Genomic DNA, 14,993 nt, shown 5'->3' with positions numbered 1-14,993 from the left:
TCTGACCAAAATATTAACATATCTCTTCTATAATTCCTTGAGGATGTGTAACTGATAAAATCCAGTTACACATGAGACCAACCAAAATCCATGAGACCAACCTCCTTTGTATTTTCTAAGGCAGGACAACTATACAGCAAAACTTTTAAAGTCATGGCAGAATTCAAAGAAATAGAATTTTATGTATTTTTTGTTGTTATTCAGAGCAGTTTAATTTTGCTATGGATTTATTTTAAGCTTTAAATGATAAATGACTACAAATAAAAATATTTATTATAATTTTCAATTAATTTCCTACTGAGGAAACATTCATTTCCTAATGAAGAAATCAAGCTCTTGGACATATTTTTGCTGTCATTGCTATTGTAGTTCTACAAGTGACAATGCTGTAGAAGAGGATGCAGTAGGTGCAGGACTATTTGTTATCACAATGAATAATCCAGACATCTCCAAGTAGTTCGAGTGATGAGTAACTCAGAAAACAAATTAGGGGCTTTTGAGTTTCATGTTTCTAACGTTTTAGGGCTTTTCCTTTGTGACTAGGTGTTAACAAATGTTATGGTTCATCATGGGTAGAAAGAGAAGACAAAACATGGGTAAACCATAAGCTGAATAACTATGTCTTTGAGAAGCTAAATTTGGCTGTTTGAATAACTATGTCTTGGAGAAGCCAAATTTGGCTGTCAGGAATCATAGGAGACTTTAAGAACTAATGTCACCTGACTTTCTACCTTAAGGATGAAAAAGCAAGGCTGAGATTGCAATGAATTTACTAAAGCCATATATCAAGCTGGTAGCAACAAAATGAGAGTTTCCAGCCAGCATTTGTGACTCTCAGGCAGTCCCGTGTGCAGTGGGGTAAAGCGTATATGTGTGTGGAACACTGTGCTTAGAGTATCTCAGACAAAGGAAATAAAATGAGAAATACAATATCTAATTCTTAAAAAAACACATATACACTAGGGAACACAGCAAATCCAAAACTGAGGGTGTACACAGCCCTGGCTGGATAGCTTGGGTGGTTAGAATGTCGTCCTGAAGCGCAGAAGCTGCCAGTTCCATACCGAATCAGGGCACATACAAGAGCAGCTTGATGTCCCTGTTTCTATCTCTCTCTCCCTTCCTCTCTCACTGAAATTAATAAATAAAAATTAAAAGAAAAAGAAGAAAAAAAAACTAATGGTGTACATGGTTTATAAAGCAAAGATAAGTCAATAATGATACAATATTGAGATAATGTACAAATATTGAGGTAACATCAATCTTAAAAGAGTAAGACAACACTTGATAAGGTGACAAACATGGTCATTCTTTTCGAATTAACCAGTCTTTTAAAAGACTAAAATATATTTTACAAATGGATTTCACATTAAAAAAAAAGAAAAAACTAGGTTCATTTTCTGAGTTCATTACACCCCCATATACTCTTGGCCATGTAGCTCTCCCATTCCTAAGAGAACCAAGAGCGATGTTCTACTGATATACTCCTGGGTTAGGCCCACTCAGGGTACCATTAGACTTATGATACACCAAGGGGCAGTGGTAGGAGAAGTCTGCCCCAGAGCACAGGGAATAAGTGTATCTGCTTTCTATTATTGCTATTAGCCTGCAATTATAAACCATGTTAGTGATAAAGTACTTTTTCCTGCTGGCTGACTGTCTCTCTCCACCTTGGTTTACCATGTTCCAGAGTACTACGGACAAGCCAAATCTTAAGGCAGGGAAGAGGGAGAGAGGGTTGGGAAGCTTCACCTAGATAATAACATTTGTTTCTCTACTGATCTTTACACTGACATCTAGAACAGTGAATACAATAGAATTAATATAAGAAATAAGATTTTCTGTTATAAGTTAAATAGTAATTAAAAAGAATAAAATCATAACTAAGTGGCTTTTCTTTATACAGTCAAAAATCAGGTTTAAAATATAATGGGAAATGATTTCTATTAAACAAACAAAAATTAGAATATATTTAGTAATAAATTTTTTCCAAACTGCATACAATCTAAATGAAGAAAAATTAAAACTGAATTACAAAGAAGACTTGAATAAATGGTGGACATAACATAGTTTTGGTTGAAAAGATATGTCTTTCCTTTAGGTGAGCCTATGAGTCTAATGCAAATCCAATAAAAATTTATAGTTTTCAAGATATTTATTTTTAATTAATCTTGGATACGATATATAAACTATTTGGACTTTAGTACAAGAATAAACTGATCAGTGTTTCTTGAAAACATTTTGGAAACTTGAATAATAGCTTTAAAATATTTATATATCTTAAATCAGCAGCTTTATTTCTAAGATTTTATTTTAGATAAGTAATTGGAGATGACCGTAAAACTCTATGTGTAAGAATGTTACAATTTTGTTTGAGAAACCGAAATTGGCAAAAAAAAAAGGGATAATTAGCTTAAATACAGTTTGGTATAAACATAAGGAGTATTATGTAGCTGTAAAAACCTCTGTTTCAAATATTAATTAGTGACACAAAAAACTTAAATAAATGTAAAATTATGTAAAGAGTCTCCAATAAAATATATAGATACATACATACATGCATATGCAAAGAACATGTGTAGGTGAAGAGAATATATTAAAATGTTTCTAGTAGTTATCTCAAGATGGTGAAATTATAAAGTAGATTTAGGTTCAAATACCATTTTCCAGCTGTGAGATCCTGTGTTAAACACAGGGTCTTTATTTCCTTATATGTGAAATAAAGAAAATAGTAATAAGATATCTATGAGGGTTAAATTAGCTAATACATGCAAAACTTGTCATTTAGCATGTAGCAAGTGCTCAATAAATGGTATTTATCATCAATAATTAATATAGATTTCTATATTTTAAATTTTTTATTTTATTGTGATACAATTCACATATAATATTTTGTAAATTTAAGGTGTAAAATATACTAGTTTGATGCATTTATATATTGCAATATAATCACTGTTAACATTAGCTAATACCTCTATCACATCACAAAATTACCATTTCATTTTGTGGTAAGAACATTTAAGATCTAGTTTCTTAGCAACTTTGAAATATATAATACTGGCCCTGGCTGGTTGACTCAGTGGTAGAGTGTCGGCCTGGCGTGCGGAAGTCCCAGGTTCGATTCCCGGCCAGGGCACACAGGAGAGGCGCCCATCTGCTTCTCCACCCCCCCCTCCTTCCTCTCTGTCTCTCTCTTCCCCTCCCGCAGCCGAGGCTCCATTGGAACAAAAGATGGCCCAGGCGCTGGGGATGGCTCCGTGGCCCCTGCCCCAGGTGATAGAGTGGCTCTGGTCCTAACAGAGCGCAGCCCGGGATGGGCAGAGCATTCGCTCCCTGGTGGGCGTGCCGGGTGGATCCTGGTTGGGCGAATGCAGGAGTCCGTCTGACTGCCTCCCCATTTCCAGCTTCAGAAAAATACAAAATATATATATATATATATATTTTAAAATATGTATATTTTATATATATATAATACAGTATTATTGACTATAATCAAATGCTTTGCATAGATCTCTTAAACTTACTCATCATTCAACTGCAAATTTGTACCCTTTGACTCACATCAGCCCAATTCCCCCAACCCCACAGACCCTGGTAACCACTGTTCTACTCTGTTTCTCCAAGTTTGGCTTATTTAGATTCCACATATAAGTGATATCCAGTATTTGTCTTTTCCTGTCTCACCTATCTCAGTATAATGCCTACAAGATCCAACAGTGTTGTTGTTTTTACACATTGCAGATTTATTAATTTCATAATCAGAAAAATATGATGAGTATCATACATTTAAAATTTTTTATTTATTGATTTTAGTGAGAGAAGAAGGGAGAGATAGAGAGAGAGGAACAAAGAGCTGTTGCTGTATTTGCCCTGACCGGGGATTGAACCAGCAACCTCCACATTTCAGGATGGTGCTCTAACCAAGTGAGCTATCTGGCCTCAGCTAGTATACATTTCACAAAGTGGAAGTACAGAAATTTGAGGCAAAGTGAAAACCAGATATTAAGTAGAGTTGGAAAATGAGCAAAGAACACAAAATATACCATAAATATATAAAGTAGCCTAAAACCCTGGTTGGCAAACTGTGGCTTGAGAGCCACATGCGGCTCTTTGGCCCCTTGAGTGTGGCTCTTCCACAAAATACCATGTATGGGCGCTACCTCGATAAGGAATGTACCTACCTATATAGTTTAAGTTTAAAAAATTTGGCTCTCTGCATCCCAGTCCTATGCTCTATCCACTGCGCCACCGCCCGGTCAAAATTTGGCTCTCAAAAGAAATTTCAATCATTGTACTGTTGATATTTGGCTCTGTTGACTAATGAGTTTGCCAACCACTGGCCTAAAATATTTACTCCCTGGCCTGTTACAGAAAATGTTTGCCAATCTTTGATTTAGTTTCAGATAACTATATTAAACCTAGTTTCTACAGCTCAAAGAAAAATGAGAATTAGAAATAATTTTTATTGCATTCCTTAGAAGAAAGAGATTAGTTTGCTCATCAGTTATGGCAGAAGGTATTTCTTAAATGAACATCAGAATGGGAGGATCAACTCAGATATAGCCTCTTGAGTTGGATACCTAGTCATTTTGGAATTTTTGTTCTCTCTGTTCTGGAAAAATGGTGGCACATGTGTCTGGTCATCAATGGGTGAGCAATATGCAGCCTTTTGTGGACTAGTAATGAAGTTACTTCAAAAGGGCTAGTTAAGGAGAGTGACCAAACCAAGGTGGATGACTAGGAGATTGGGAATATGAGTGACAGGGATGTCAAGGAATGAAACGTGTTTAGATGATACTAGAATAGGCATCTACAATAGGTAGTCTAGTTGGGTGATCACAATGAAAGAGGCAATGTCATGATAAACCTGTTACTGTACCCTGGCTGATAACTTTGGAAACCTGGACATAACTGAATGCTTTGGGATGGCTTATTTTGGTAAAATTTACTTTGTTCTTTGGAGGCAATCAGAAGTTACTGGAAAATTACAAACCATTCACATTCAAAGACCTTTACTGTATTGGTCTCAAATGGTCAGTGCTACCAACAGGTAAGATGTTCCCGTCTCTAACATCTTGCTGTTCTAGAATCAATGAGTAAATACTTTAAGGCTAATTGGGAGTCTCCAATGAAGAAAAGGAATACCAATACAGATGAGGGATAAGGTAATTTATGACTGATGGCATAATTGTAGATGAGGCCATGAAACCAAGGATGAATTCATGTGCAAAATCAAGGCACACACAGTAAGATTTAACAAAGGCATAATTTCAGATTTAGTATGTTTAAAACATTTCTTTTAAAAAATTTTAGTTATGAATCCTATTTCTCTTGAGGTGATTCTATTAAAGCAACCAAGAATTTGAGATCATAACTACTACTTACCTAAACAAGAACTTCAGTCTTGAAAAGATGTCATTTGCATTATGGCAGAATGTGGTTGATAGCTTTGAGTTTCATTCAGTTTCATTGAACTTGAACTTGTTTAAGCAGAAAGAATCCTGCTGAAAGCTCTGTTGCCTGACAACCCCATAAGTGCATGCTAGGTGTTGACTGTTGCTTTAGAGAGAACTCCTTAGTTGATTATTTGGTTCAACAACCCATGTTATAATTTTTTTCTTCTTCTCATACTTTCATACCCATTTAAAATGCTTTCATTAGAACAGGGAACTTTGTACATTTTGTTCTTGGATTTTTACTCAACAAACTTATTATTTCCTCTTAGAGAAGATTTCACATAAAAGAAAATAAAAATGACCACAATGAGTTTGATTTATAAACTGGTACTTTCTACCAGTTGGATTTCAAGACCATTCACACAAAATTTACACATTTGTACATTAGCTGTGTGAAAATAAGGTGCCATAAGAGAAGACAGCATAAACTTTCAGAATGGGAACATTTTACTGGCTGCCTGCAGAGTGGTATAGAAAAGGTCAACTTCTGTAAGAAACAGAGTGTAGAGGTGCAGGAAGCTGTTGAAGTGTTTCACCTTTAAATCCTCTGCATGGATGGCAGACAGCACACAAGGTTAAGGCAAAAGACAAAATGATATATGATATCTTGAATGTTTTGCCAGAAAAGTAAACTTCTCCATGCTTGTTGAACATAATAGGACTGGAAAGAAAGCATTTTGTGACTGGGCAATGGTCACCATGGAGGATAAGCTGATTTAGTGCTCACAACTGATGCTGTCATACACCCTCTGTTATTTTCTTGAAATGAAAAACAGGGAATGGCAGGTTATAAATTCTAAAACAAACAAAATCACAAGAGATTAAGAGTTTTTCATTAGCAGAGATGTCTATCTTGGTATTTTATTTCTTAAAAAAATTAAAGTAAAATTTAAAAATATTGTATCTTGTGTTGGTTCAGATAAAGTTTTGGTTAGTTTTTCTTTTTTTATATAAGAAACTCTCAAATGTTTATGATAATGGTGTTAGGGAAAACATAGGAAAAAATCTGAAAACAGGAAATTGTTAGTCTATAAAGACCCCATTAATCCTGTATCTTCCAGAACCAACCCATGACCCTCAGCTGCTGACAACTGGGCCTCATTTCTTTTTCACTTCTTTGTTCGTTCCCTGTTAGTCAGTGCTGGATAATAAAATAGCCAGAAGACTAGACAGAAGGTTAATTAATCAGATATGATTAATCATGTCTGATAAATTAACTAGCTGGACAAACAGCCTTCAAAGTTTGAGAATTCATTATGAAGTGAATTGCTGCGTTTTAAATACTGACTATCCATTTTATAAATCATAACCTAGTGTGATACACTAACCTAGGCTTTATTTTGCAGAGCAAGTTTGTACTTGGACATACAAATTCTTACCCAAGAAGAGGCCATTTTTTTCCAAAATAAAACATTTCATGAAAGTACAGATTGATTCTGAATTGCTAAGGGAAACAACTAGTGACATTTTTAATGCTTACTGAGGCATTTTCTCTGTCTAATGCAATGTCTACAGAAGAGTTAATGAAGTTTGAAAGAAGAGGATCTGCCAGACCCTATATGGGTTTTGCGTGTGCATTCATGCATTTAATAATAAAAAGAAAGCAATGATTATATCTCCTAAATTTTTATGGGATTTAAATATATAGCTTAATTATCAAATGATCAAATAAAGTATCTTGGGAACACCAGTTAAGAAATATAAATCGACAGTGAGGGTTATTATTCATTATTAATGTTATTTCAAAGGTAGCTGTAGACTCTTCAGTGTGGCATTTAAGGTCTTACAGTATTTCATCCTCATCTTCCAGACCGAGTAAATGTCTGCTACCACCTCCATATGAGTTTTATCAACTTGAGCTGAGCTTCTGCTGGAAGGAAGTGATTTCAGGCTGCCTGGTACTTGGCACAGAGAAAAGGGCACCCTTGATTGTGTTTTGATGAAAAGAGCTGCACTGGGTGTGTTTGTAGCTGCTCCTACTTGTTTAGGTAGGATGGCAATTATGAGTTTATTTTTTATTCTGTATTATATTTGGGGTAATTTCTGTTTTTATCTTTTCAAGTTTACTGGTCTTTTCTTCTGCAATAGCTAATATGCTATCAGTCCCTTCCAGTGACATTTTCATTTTAGAGATATTTTTTAGACTCTAAAAGTGTTATTTGGCTGTATTTTATATTTTCCCTTTATGTCATAATATGCATATTTCTCTATCTTCTTGAACATAGATACACTTTTGAGATTATAGCATTTTAAGGTCTTTATCTGCTAATTTCATCATCTGTGTCATTTCTATTTCTATAAGTTGATTGTGTGTGTGTGTGTGTGTGTGTATGTGTGTGTGTATGTGTCCATGTTTGTTGTTTGGTGTTTTTTTTTACTGGTTATTGCTCATATTGCTTTTTTTGCTTGTTTCATAATTTTTTACTGGATGTCAAATGTGCATTTTACAGTTTGGAGTACTAGATATTTTGTTTGTATTCTTTCAAATAGTGTTGAACTTTTTTTTCTGGCATGCTGTGAAGTTATATGGAATCAGTTTGTTCCTTTTGTGGCTTGTTTTTATGTTTGCTAGAATGGGTCCAGAGCAGCTTTTAGTCTAAAATTACTTATGCCCCACTAGTAAGATAACACCCTCCTGAGAATTCTACCTCCTGCCCATTTATTGCAAGGTCTTTCTACTAAAGCTAGTTGGAACATAAACAATTTCCAGCTCTGTGTGAAGTTTGGCTGACTACACATTTGGTTCTTTCCCCAGCCTCGGGGACTTTCCTTTTATCCATACCTATGCCAGTACTTGTCCAATAATTCAGGAGGTTCCTCTGCAGATCTCTGAGGTTTCTCTCCATGCAGCTTCTTTCCCTCTGTCCCTGTGCATCACAAACTCTAGCTGCCTTTGTCTCCCTGGACTCAGATCTCTAACAGCTCAACTCAGCAAGGTTGTAGTGCTTTATCTGGGTGCTCCTTCCCTGTAAGGCCTGGCCATTCAAGCAGTGATCTGGGACAATGGGAAGGCTAACCTCATTTGTTTCTTTGCTCTCATAGAGCACTGCTTTAACTATTGTCCAATATCTGAAAAATATGTTGTTTTATATGTATAGTCTGTTTCTTTAGTTGTTTATGTCAAAAGGGAAAATGAAATTCTTTTTTCTTCATCATGTCTGGAAGCAGAAGTCCGTCATTCCTTTTTAATTTATAAGCTGGAGTGATTCTACAAGAACAACCTGCATCAACTCCTTGGTTATTCTTAGTACAGTTTATATAGAAAAATTCTTTAATTGCATTAAATTTGTATATTACTTTGGGTAATATAGTCATTTTGACTATATTTATTCTTCCTATCCAAGAACAAAGAATATTTTTCCATTCATTGTCTTTTTTTTTTATTTCCCTTAACAATGCTTTGTAGTTTTCATTATATAGGTCCTTTACATTCTTTGTTATGTTTATTCCTAGGTATTTTATTTATTTTTTGTTGCAGCCATGAAGGGGATTATTTTTTTAAGCTCATTTTCTGCTGTTTCACTGTTGGCATATACCCAGCAGTTCCTCTACTGGGTATATACCCCCCAAACTCAAACACACTGGTATGTATAGACACATGCAGCCTCATGTTCATTGCAGCATTGTTCACAGTGGCCAAGACATAGAAACAACCAAAAAGCCCAAAGTATAAATTAAAAGATAGATTGAACTATAGTAAGTTGTTTTATAAAGATTTATTCTTCCAAACTTAGCAAAAATTCTATATAAAGTACTTGGTAAGTAATTATTATTATGTGCTTTAACTTGCTGTAACTCTGCTTTATAAATTTTATAAAGTAAAGTTACTTCCCTACTTTATAAATCACCATTACTGTGGAAACAGTGGGCAGTTAGAAAATACAAAAGTGGGCGGCAGGTATAAAAGGGTTGACTACCCCTGATTTACAACAATATGGATGGACCTTGATAAAATTATACTGAATGAAATAAGTAAATAAGAAAAAACGAAGAACTATATGATTCCATACATAGGTGGAACATAAAAGTGAGACTCAGGGACATAGACAAGAGGGTGGTGGTTACAGGGTGGGGGGGAAGGAAAGAAATGGAAGGGGTGGGGGAAAGGGAGGGGCACAAAAAAAACCAGATAGAAGGTGACAGAAGATAATTTAACTTTGGGTGATGGGTATGCAACATAATCAAATGTCAAAATAACCTGGAGATATTTTCTCTAAACCTATATATCCTGATTGATCAATGTCATCCCATTAAAATCAATGAAATTAAAAAAAAAAAAAAAGCTACACCAAAACAAACAAACAAAAAAGATTTCTTCTTTTTTTTTTTTTCCAGTTTTTAAAATGACAGTTTTGGTTTCTAGCTCTTTCCAAAAGAGACCAATAGATTTTAAAAATGTTATGAACTCATAATAATATTTTGATGCTTTAATATATTTCAGTTGTTATTCCCATGGATTCTCAGACTCCATCTTTGGCCAATGATTGCCTTTTCAGTTTAACTCTTGTATTATTTTGATACAACTTTGATAGTTCTTACTTTTATACCACAACAAGACCCAGAATAGATGCTAGGAGACTCCTGGATTCCTGAAATCATATTTTTATAAATTTTATCCAGTCTAGGACTGCCCAGATGAGTATAATTTGAAGATAGACAAAATTACATTATTATAGATTATTATGTTAAATGTCCAAAAAGTAGCAGTAAACACTGCTGGGACATTACACGAATCAGAGGGCATCATTAGACAATGAAATTGTACATATTTGACAGCTAATTCAGTTATGGATTATCTTTTGAACAAAATAATTATAATTATCTTTTGAAATAATAAAGATAGCACTCAGGATGAAACTGAAATGGAGAAGCAATTAGAGTAAAAATTTGGAGTGGCTAGTTAGAATAGCAGAAACCTAGTTTGAAAAAATAAAATTAAAAGCAAAGACATCTGATAGAAAAAATGTATTTAAGTTGTGGGTAGAAGGCAGAACCTGAGAGTACTCAGGCACTGGAGCTCTTAACAGGAGAGGGCCATAAACAGTACTTGGGAAACCTCATTATATTCATCATGGTACCATAATAAATGGATTTGGGTGAATTAGGCTGATGATGAATGACAGAAAGCAACATTAATCTTACACATGTTTCCTCATTATAGATCTACAGCTAATATAGAGATAGAACGCTTTTCTTTGATAATCAGGTGTTCCTTTCTCTCAACGGTGCTAGAATTTTGTCCCTCTAATTTCTAATTTTATACTATGCAGTCTAATTCTCTTGTGATAGTGCATTCTTTCTTTAGACAGGGTATCATGGAGTTATTAAACTTAAACTTAGCTAGGATCACAATTTTTTTACATTTCCTTGAATTTACCCCTACTCACTGCAATAAAGTTTTGGGATGCTCTTGAAAACTCTCCATCTGTGTTCAGGAGCCTCTTGGATGGTGTCATTGGTATAGATGGCATCTCGTCATTCCAATTCAATTCCTTCTAATTGCATTTCCTGGTAGTAACTTAAACTTCAGACTTGATTTAACACTTTCTGTTCTATACACCTCCACTATAGATATTTATTTGGTTTCTTAAAATCAACTCAAATATTGATACATTGTATATTGCTTTCAAAGCACCTACTTCTGATATAAACCTAAATAAGATCCATTTATTGAGCATTAACTACATGTTGTTGATTTTTAAAAATTATAACACTTAGTTTTGTTCATAGTTTCTTGATTATATTTTGATGTTCATGTATCAACTTTGTCATATAGGGATGTGTTATGTTATAATTCTATTGTATGTATACTGAAAAATCTCCTGGAAAAATAATGTTAAAGTAGCTAAGAAGTCATTTTATAAGGTCATTTTGAATTAATTTTCCTTTTGGTTATTATATTTCTTAAACCCTACAGGGTTCTTCCATAAAAAGAGATTGGTTATAAAGTAAGCATATTGGATATACTTGAATTTCAAATTCTAAGTCCAAAGATTGGCTACCCTCATTCTTATCCACCTTCTTTTATTTTACATTACTACATTTGTATTATTTGAATTCAAGACCTTTTCTCCCATTCTACTAGGCTTTCCTTTGAGGATAGAAATCTTATTTTAATTATCACAATATATGCACATTAAATAGCTTACTCAATGCTAAGCACTATGGTAAGGATTTATAAAGATTATTTTATTTAATATTCACAGCAACCCTGTAAGGATAGATATTTTTTGACACTTTCTTGACAGATGTGAACATTTAGGCCAACACTATTGTAACTTGCCCCAGGACATGTATTTGATATCCAAACATAGGCTGTCTGATAGCAAAGTCCATAATGCTATCTACTACGATAACTTGATGGGGGTATTAAAAAGAATAATAACACTTGTATTTACTTACTGATAGGTTAAAGGCATAGATAGGTAGTTAGCTTAGATATACATATTTAGAGATACAGAGAATAAGAGAATGAGAGAAGAGAGAAAGACATAACACACACACATCATTATTCTTTTAAATTAATCCTAGAAGTCAATTGTGTTTGTAACATTTATTTGGGGAATATATATATATAACAGCATATATTCTTTTTTATTTTTATAAGTTTCATTGAAAGTTGTTTGGAATGGTTAGAAAAGCTCTGTTGTGCATAGGTACTGAAATCTTCCACACTCACAGAGACTGCATTTAGAAAAATATGTCAGTGAATTTATAAAAAAAATAAAATAATGTTATTTCTTTGAAATCATGGCTCATCTGAAAACTTATTATATAACCACAAGTTTTAAACAGTCAATCTGTCATCTGTTTTTCATATTGACACAAATATATTTTTCTCAACAAAAATAATAAAAAGGCCTAGAAAGATACACAGTAAGTTATTAACAGTGGTTGGTTATTGCTAAGTGATAGGACTAGGGATGCTTTAAAAAATTTTTAATTTTTGGTTTATTTATTCTTTCAAGTAAGTACAATTTATGTGTATTGACATAGTCATGGAGAAAAAATTAGAAGTTACTTTTTAATTTAAAGAACCATTAACATTAAAAAATGATACTTCCCTGTGATGGAGAAATTTAGTGCTAGCCCTGTAGAGGTAATGTTTGAGGCTGGGACTCTGGTGAGTGAGGTACTCACATGAGGTGTGAAACTTAAAGGCAGGACTGAAAACTGAGTAATGGAGTTAATAATATTTTTAAAAAATCAAAATTAATGCAAAAAAATCTGTAATGAACAAAATATCAAAATTTCAAAAAAAAAAGACAGGATCAGATAGGGATTAGGGCAAGGTGAGTGAAATATATCATTCAGCTATACTGTTGGGTCCTGTTTTTATTACTCATATTTATAGAAGAAATTTTAGTAAATTTATTTTTTTACAGCAAGAAAATTATTCACGCAGTTAACGTTCCAGGAATAATTCTTTGGCTCGACATGGATCTACAATGTTTACTATTGTACCAGAAACTGTACTCACTGAGTTTTCTGTAGCTCTGCCCTTAGATAACTAAAGGTGTTTCACAAACAGACTGTGTAAGAACAGCCTGGCTAGTCACTTCTTAGCATTTATAAGGTACTTTGTACTCAAATATTCTTTTTCAATGAGCAACTCACTGTATAATAGCTTTGCATGAAATAATTTCTTGTGAAAGGAAAGAACAAGAAGCATTTAAAAAATAGAAGAGCCTTTTGAAAGGAGCATGTGACAGAGCAGCTTATGTTGAAGTGGTCTTTAGGGAATTGGTGTTTTGTCTGTCTCTTTGGTGCTTTTAAACTAAGAGGATGAAGTAGATCCCAAACCCCTTGTTTGTGACATAAATATGTGTAATAGTTTTTGAGTAGCAGAGATTTTGAATCTTTAAAGAGAAATAAATAGGATGTTTCTTTAGAGGCTTCTTTCTAATGCAAAAAAATTTTTTTCCATTGCCACTGTTTTATTTTTTATTTATTTTTGGGTGTGGTACAACAAACTTTATTGATGGACATAACAAGGTAAGTTTCTCCCCTTCTTCAGAGAGTCTGGGATAAAAACTGTGAAGGTCAGGAGATTCTCAGTGTGTTGGGTGATCAGTCTGGGGCAAGGACTCCCTAGCAGCAGAAGGCCTCTTTTCCTCTCAGTGGGGCTGGCTGGTAGTTCAGGGGACTCTTCCTTACTTCTTGGAGAACACATGGACAAAAAGGTCTACCACCCTGTTGCTGCAGCCAAATTCATTGTCATACCAGGAAATGAGCCTGGCAAAGTGGCCCCTGAGTGCAATGCCAGCCCCAGCATCGAAGGTGGAGAATTGGGTGTTACTGTTAAAGTCGCAGGAGATAGTCTGGCCCTCAACGTGGCCCAGGATGCCCTGGATGGGACCCTCTGATGCCAGCTTCACTACCTTTCTGATGTTATTATATTTGGCAGCTTTCTTAAGGCAGCAAATCAGATCAACAACTGACACATTGGGGGTGGGGACATGAAAGGTCATGCCAGTGAGCTATTTATTCAGCTCAGGAATGACTTTGCCACAGCTGTGGCAGCACCAATAGAAGCAGGGATGATGTCTGGCCATTACATAACAGTATCCTGGAGGGGTCATCCAAAACCTTCTGGGAGACAGCAATAGTGTGGACTGCGGTCATGAGTCCCTCCATGATGCCAGTGTTGTCATGGATGACCTTGGTCTCAGGGACGCCAAGCAGTTGGTGGTGCAGAAGGCATTACTGACAGTCTTGAGGGAGTTGTCATACTTGTCATGGTTCATACCCATCACAAACATGGGGGCATCCACAGAAGGGGTAGAGATGATGATCCTGTTAGCTCCACCCTTTAAGTGAGCCCCAGCCTTCTCCAAGGTAGTGAAGACACGGGTAGACTCCACAGCATATTCAGCATCAGCATCACCGCACTTGATGTTGGTATGATCTTGCTCCTGGAAGATGGAAATAAACTTTCCACTGATGACAAGCTTCTCATTCTCAACCTTGACTGTGCCTTTGAACTTTCCATGAGTGGAATCATATTGGAATATGTAGACTATGTAGTTGAGGTCAAAGAAGGGGTCATTGATGGTGACAATGTCCACTTTGCGAGAGTTAAAAGCAGCCCTGGTGCCCAGGTGCCCAATACAGCCAAATCTGTTCACTCCAACCTTCACCATCATGTCTCAGGGTTGTAGCTTGTATTGTGCGGCTATCAGTTGAACAGAAGAAACAGAGAGCCAAATTGCTAGTGTTCTCATTTAGAAGGAAGATAGGTGGAGAAAAAAATATCATGACAGAAAAAAAATATCATGACAGAAGATTAGAATTTGTATTTCAAGGGTAGTCTTTAGATTCATTTTCAGGTCAGAAGCATATGAAAATTGTTTTCTGGTCATATCAGCATGGAGATGTCTATTCCTGAACAGGTATAAGTTCTTTTCCTCCTTCCCTTCCTTCCTTCCCTCTTTCTTTTCTCCTTTTTTCTTTGCTTCAAAAAAGGTTTTCCAAAATTTCTTTCTCCTCACTCCTCAGCAGACAATTACAAAGTAATTTATTCAGAGCTTATTTTAT

At 35.0% G+C, this 14,993-nt stretch overlaps 1 pseudogene; it reads right to left on the bottom strand.

The window, feature by feature from the left end:
• Positions 1 to 13,609: 13,609 nt before the first annotated feature.
• On the bottom strand, positions 13,610 to 14,599 carry LOC136335079 (glyceraldehyde-3-phosphate dehydrogenase-like; annotated as a pseudogene).
• Positions 14,600 to 14,993: the final 394 nt, after the last annotated feature.

The sequence above is a fragment of the Saccopteryx bilineata genome, chromosome 4, assembly GCF_036850765.1.
Source record: "Saccopteryx bilineata isolate mSacBil1 chromosome 4, mSacBil1_pri_phased_curated, whole genome shotgun sequence".
In the NCBI taxonomy this organism is placed as follows: domain Eukaryota; kingdom Metazoa; phylum Chordata; class Mammalia; order Chiroptera; family Emballonuridae; genus Saccopteryx; species Saccopteryx bilineata.
Note: the sequence above shows the minus strand (reverse complement) of the source record. Positions and strands in the feature narration are given on the sequence as shown.